The sequence below is a fragment of the Otolemur garnettii genome, unplaced genomic scaffold, assembly GCF_000181295.1.
Source record: "Otolemur garnettii isolate 467f Iridium unplaced genomic scaffold, OtoGar3 scaffold00002, whole genome shotgun sequence".
Taxonomy (NCBI): Eukaryota; Metazoa; Chordata; class Mammalia; order Primates; family Galagidae; genus Otolemur; species Otolemur garnettii.
The window spans coordinates 16700980-16707630 of record NW_003852397.1 but is presented as its reverse complement, the minus strand read 5'-3'; the positions used below and the strand labels follow the sequence as shown (position 1 = coordinate 16707630).

Genomic DNA, 6651 nt, shown 5'->3' with positions numbered 1-6651 from the left:
TTTTTTGAGACAGAGCCTTAAGCTCTTACCCTGGGTAGAGTGCTGTAGCATCACAGCTCACAGCAACTTCCAACTCCTGGGCATAAGAGATTCTCTTACCTCAGCCTCCCAAGTAGCTGGGACCACATGTGCCTGCCACAATGCCCGACTATTTTTTGGTTGTAGTTGTCACTGTTGTTGGGCAGGCCTGGGCTGGATTCAAACCTGCCAGCTCTGGTGTATGTGGCTGGCACCGTAGCCACTTGAGCTACAGGTGCGAAGCCTGAGATTTACTTTCATATATGCACTTACCTGTTGATCAATTAGTTGCAACTTAATATTGCGTACATGTGTTTGTTTCTCCATTATTGTGATGTTTCAGTTAGAAGAATGGTTTCCAGTTCCATCCAGGCTGTCACAAAAGATACTCGATTGCCATATCTTTTTATGGCTGAGTGGTACTCCATGGTATGCATGTACTACATTTTATTAATTCATTTATGTATTGGTGGACACTTGGGTTGTTTGTACATCTTTGCAGGTATGATTTATGCTGCAATAAACATTTGAGTGCAGATGTCATTTTAATAACATGACTTTTTCCCTTTGGGTATATACCCAACAGTGGGATTGCTGGATCAAATGATAGGTCCACTTTAAGTTCTTTGTGGTATCTCTATATGATTTTACATAGATGATCTACTAGTTTGCAATCTCACCTATAACGTATAAGAGTTCTTCTCTCTCTGCATCCATATAATCATCTGCTGTTTGGGGATTTTTTGATAAGAGTCATTCTCACTGGAGTTAGGTGATATCTAATGGTGGTTTTGATTTGCATTTCCCTAGTAATTAGAGATGCTGAGCAATTTTTCATGAGTTTTTGGCCATTAGTATATCTTCTTTTCCAAAGTTTCTGTTCACGTCTTCTGCCCACTTTCTAGTGGGGTTGTTTGGTTGTTTCTATGTGATTTGCTTGAGCTCTGTGTAGATTCTGATTCTCAGTCCTTTATCAGATGTATAGAATGCAAATACTCTTTCGTATTCTGTGGGTTTGCTATTTGTTCTTTTGATTGTATCCTAGGCTGTGCTCTATTATAGAATTTTAAAAATGGTATATTTTACCAATAAAAGTAGATTAGTAATAACTATTTTTAATAGTTTTTAGTGGGGAGAATTGGGTCACTTTTGCTAATGATAGAATATACTTTTAACATATTTAAAATATATTTAAAAGACACATGACTTTTGATAATATCTACATTTGAAATTAATGTACAGTCATACTGATTCTTACTATGTGCAGTTCTTCAGTTTATGAGTAGCATATACTAAGAATTAGTATTATAGGGTGTACTGAATCAGTCTACAGAGCATATGTCCTATTCTGTTATACTGCAACAATATACAGCCTGTTCTTTTTCCCATGCTAAAGCTTGAGTCATTTAACCAGGGACATGAGTACTTTAGTGGGAGGCAAAGTTCCATAAAATATTGTTTTTATTATTGCACACTCCCTGCCACCCTGTGATTCCTCTTGCTTATCCTTAGTCTGAGCTAACATGTCCTAGATGCTTCACAGTCTAGCATTAATTACTTTATCCAATCTCTTCTCTAGTTATTTCCTAAAGTGAATCTTCTCTTAGGTTCTTTTGCATACCAAAGCCTATACAACTTTGTTATTTCAACTCCTGTTGCTCCATCCTTAACCCTCCAGCACAAATAGAGATCCTATTTATCATGAAAGAAGAAACTTCTTAAAATTTGCAGGACAGCTTCCCATTACAGATTTTTTCTTGCTCTTTTGCTTAGATCACACGACTTGCCGGGTGAATCTGATGTCTTGTATCATTCTGTTATTTTTATATTATTTTTTTCTAAGAGAGAAATGAAGACATCTTTCTTTAAGAGAATGAAGATATCTTATAATTTTATTTATCCCTGGGTATTTTTAACTCAAAGCAAGGGAAATGGCTGAAAACCAATAATTAATGTGTTTTAAAAGCTAGTGTATTGTAGTGGAAAGGAAAGTGTAGAAGTCAGAATTTATGCTTTAGGAAAAGGGTCCATAAGTTTAAATTTTTCACTTGATCTTAGCCAAAAGACCAAGCAGCAGTACCAATTTATAATTGTTTTAACTTCTTGACATTGCAGTGTTTTGTCTAGATCTCTTTTCCCTACCACTCTCCCAGCCCTTGATGGTTTTGCTTTCTTCCCTGTCTAGTGAAGACCTCAGGATACTTCACTGCATTCTTTTACCTTTTCTTACTTTCTTGCTTATTTCTCTTTCAGAATTTTCTACCTGTAGTTCCCCAATTTTAGATTAATTCAGTCCTTCACCTTGGTCACTAGGAACTTGGAGACTTTATGCCATAGTTTGATGTACAAATATGTATTTTCTAACCTTGGTGGTCCAGAACAGTCATTACAAGGCTTTGCAGTCTCCTCGAGCCCCCAGCCTTGCCTCTGCCCATGATGTCAGGAGGGGCCCTGGTTTCCTGTTTCGCTCAGAGAAAGAGAAGTTTCCAGTTAGGAGCTCTTCAAATTCCTGCTTCATATATTCAAATGCATATTTATATGTCCATAGCAACATCCCTTTCTCTAGAGGGTATCCTGGGGCAGATGGTCTCTTGCTTTTTTTTTTTTTTTTTTAAAGAACCAGAACATTGCTTTGCTTCCCCTGCATCATCTATCCTTTTCATGTGTCTTTTAAATTAAAAAATAGAGCAAGTTATTATATATGTCCCATATTGCCTTCTCTCTCTGGTTCCCTTCAGAAAAGGGCTCTTTTTAAGTGGTCTGTGTATCCCCCGGCCTCATTTCTTTACCTTATGTTCATTTTCAACCATGGAAATGAAGCTTCCATATTTGTTGCCCCATGATCTCCCCTCCGCATCCTCCATTTCTCATGTCCTCATTTTACAGCGTTTGCTTCTGCTGATTGTTTTCTCCTTCTTCATGATACTGGTCTTGCTTGAGTTTCCTTGTTCTTACCTAACAGATTTTTCTTAGTGACTTGCAAACCTCTCCTCTTTCATGTTTGCAATCACAAAGGTTTCACTCCTTGCTCTTTTTTTTTTTTTTTGAGACAGAGCCTCAAGCTATCCCCCTGGGTAGAGTGCCATGGCATCACGCTAGCTCACAGCAACCTCCAACTCCTGGGCTCAAGCGAGTCTCCTGCCTCAGCCTCCCAAGTAGCTGGGACTACAGGCGCCCGCCACAACACCTGGCCATTTTTTGGCTGCAGCCATCATTGTTGTTTGGCAGGCCCAGGCTAGGGATTCGAACCCGCCACCTTAGGTGTATATGGCTGGCACCTTAGCCGCTTGAGCCACAGGCGCCGAGCCACTCCTTGCTCTTTTGTCACCTTTTCTACCTGTTCTCTTGGGAGAGCCCCTTTACTTTCATAGTTTCAAATATTATATATTTACATGTAAATGTTGACTCTGAAATATTTAAGACTACCTCCCTTTCCTGAGTCTCACATCCGTGCACTCATCTTACTTAGTGTCTCCATCTACTTCAAATTAAAATACCAAGTACTGAAATCACTATTTTTTTCTATTTTTAAACCTCTTATTCTTTTTGTTTTTTAGAATTACTTAAGTAGAAGAAAAAACTTACCTGAACACAGGTATTTGAATTAGGAACTTGAGTTTTCTTATGTTCATTCTTTCACTTTCAGTGGGTACCTGACTAAGGCATATTCATTTCATTTAATTTTTTTGTTTATTTAAGAGATAAGGTCTCACTGTGTCACCCTGGCTGGAGTGCAGTAGAATGATTGCTGCATCCTTGAACTCCTGGGCTCAGGCGATCCTCCTACCTTAGTCTCCTGAGTATTTAGAAATGCAAGTACATGCCACTGCACCTGAGCAATTTTTTTTTTTTTTTAATTTTTTGTAGAGATGAGGTCTTCCTATGTTGCCAAGGCCAGTCTTGAACTCCTGGGCTCAAACGATCTCCTTGCCTCAGCCTCCCTCATCTGGGATTATAGGTGTGAGCTAGCTTACCTGGCTGATTTCATTTCTTTCTTTCTTTTTTTTTTTCTCCATACACAGAGTGCTTGAGAAATCATAGCTGTATAGCAGCATTGTGTTAACACAGTTACCTTTCAAGTCCAGTAGCAGCAGCTACTATGCTTTCTTCATTTGACCCTCTCTGGTAATAGATACAATTATCCTTATTTTATACACTGAGAACTAGTAAACTTTGCTAAAAATCATACAGCTAATTACTGGTATTACTCAGACAGAACCTAAGTAGCTTGAAAACACTTCCCATTAATACAGGCCTTGCAGCCTTTGAAGCTGATATATAACACCACCGCGAATTTAGATATTAATACATTTTAACAAGTCCTCACAAAGGTAGAGTCTACAAAGTCTTAAAATCACTTATTGTAAGTGAAAGATCCTACCCAAACAGGAAAGTATAAATCAGTACAATAGTCAAGCAAAAGCTCCCAAATTTCAGGAATAATAATAATGCCTTCTGGGAAGCTCCATGCCACTATTCCAAAGAGCTGCTTTGGAGCAGTCTTATAGTCTCAGCTATGAACTAAGATACATCAGTGTTACTTTATCTGGAGAAATAGTATTGAGTTCCTGATTTTCTTACAAAATTTTTTTTTCAAGAAACATGCATTTTGTATATTATTTTTGAAGTGAAGGGTGTTTCAGTGGTGAAGACTGATATTTGAGTGTTATAGTTTATGCCATTAAATGTTTGATGAAGAGCATCTGGTACCAGCATATAGCCATCTGAAATAATCCAATCTTCGTCTGTCATTCACAACCCAGAATCTGTGATGAGCCAAGCCGGCAGAAGCAGAATGAAACGCAGGAAGCTTATTGTTTTGGAAGTTCGCATTTTCAGAGGAATGTCTCATGCAGCCTTGACTTGTCACAAATCCAATTTCTTCAACTGCTTATATGTCACAAAGAAAATGATATTCCAAGAATCAAATCTCAATTAATTTGGCCAAAAGGCTTTATATAGAGCAAAAACCCCTTCATTCTTCCGTGTCTGAAATAAGCAATGCAGGGTATCTGTGATTTCAGAGCATCTGTCAACTTGAAGGACTCTGTGATTCATCACAAGTGTTCTCACATCAACAGAATTTGAGGCCAGGGTCCCTATCAAATTACAAGTTGAAGCTTGAGAGTACAGTGTCTCCCATCAGGCCTGAGAAAATCAGAAACTTCTTGGTGATGTCATGGACTGGTAGCTTCACATCAATAGTAGCAGCTCTCTGAACAGTAGGGGACACACCCTTCCATAGTACACTTGAACTCTCTTCTTGGTTAAATGAAATTGCCTATCATTCCTCCTTGAATGGGGTTGCTTTGTGTTTATATCTGTATTTTCTTTTTTTTTAAATTGGGATTCATTGAGTGTACAAAGAATTAGGTTACATTGATTGCATTTGTTAGGTAAAGTCCCGCCCTCAAGAGGTGTGCCTACACTCTGACTCCTCATCTTCGACCCTCCTCCCCTCTCCCTGCTCCCTCATTTCCTTACCTCTCACCTTGTATTGGATTCTTGCTTCTCCATTCTTCTGATGCCTTACTACGAAGAATATGTTCCATTTCAATCCAGGTTAATACAAAAGGTTTAAAGTCTCTATCTTTTTTAATGGCTGAACAGTGTTCCATGGATATATATACCAGAGCTTGTTAATCCAGTCCTGGGTTGGTGGGCATTTAGTCTGTTTCCACATTTTGTTGATTGTGAATTGAGCTGCAATAAACAGTCTAGTGCAAATGTTCTTATGATAAAAGGATTTCTTTTTCTTCTGGGTAGATGCCTAGTAATGGGATTGCAGGATCAAATGGGAGGTCTAATTTGAGTTCCTGAAGATTCTCCATACTTCCTTCCAAAAAGGTTATATTAGTTTGCAGTCCCACCAGCAGTGTAATTACATCTGTATTTTCAAAACATCAATTAGATCAGCAATGGTTGAAGGTATGACTCCAAAGAAAATTCCACATGTGACATTTATTGGTAAGGTTTCATTGCTGGGCATTCAACAAATAATCACTTCAGGCTCTGGTAAGTGCCTATCTTGATGATTTCATAGGATACCTGGCATAATATCTCAGGGGCAATCCCTGAATATAGTGCTTTCAGTTCATGTTCTCTGCCTGTCCTTATGAATGCATGCAGCACTTCTTTAAAGTTTACATCATTCATCCGGCCTTGAATCTGGAGCCTTGTCTTGGTCAAATCAAGTGGAAATATACCGCTTTCAGCTGTGATGGAGGCTAGTCCTCTGTACAAACAGCCACCCATTGAGGGCTGACTTTCTCACACTGTCTCTTCTTTGCTTTATGGAAACATTGTCTCTAATAGGGTTTTGGTGGCAGCAGAGCCCCTCCATCCAGAATTGGTTGCTGCCAGAGCAGGAGGCCCTGGAGGGAGGTTTCATAGGAGGTTTCATTTTCTTAAACATTTATTTTTATCTGGCTCCCCTTTTCCACATCTATTTTTTAAATTTTATTTCAAAATATTAAGGGTATAAATGTTTTTGTTATGTGGATACATTGTATAATGCTGAAGCCAGTGCTCCATTCCTTTGCCGAATGCTTTTTGTTTATGATTTTCTTAATAGGCCTTCTTATTTCAAAGCTTGACTTTCATCCAGTTTTACATTATTACCTTTATAATAAA

At 38.4% G+C, this 6651-nt stretch overlaps 1 protein-coding gene and 1 pseudogene across 1 annotated transcript in view; one reads left to right on the top strand and one right to left on the bottom strand.

Moving 5' to 3' along the window:
- TBC1D32 (TBC1 domain family member 32) overlaps nt 1–6651 on the top strand; it is a 231150-nt gene that overhangs the window by 36210 nt on the left and 188289 nt on the right. The window lies entirely within an intron of this gene.
- On the bottom strand, nt 4885–6273 carry LOC105886863 (annotated as a pseudogene).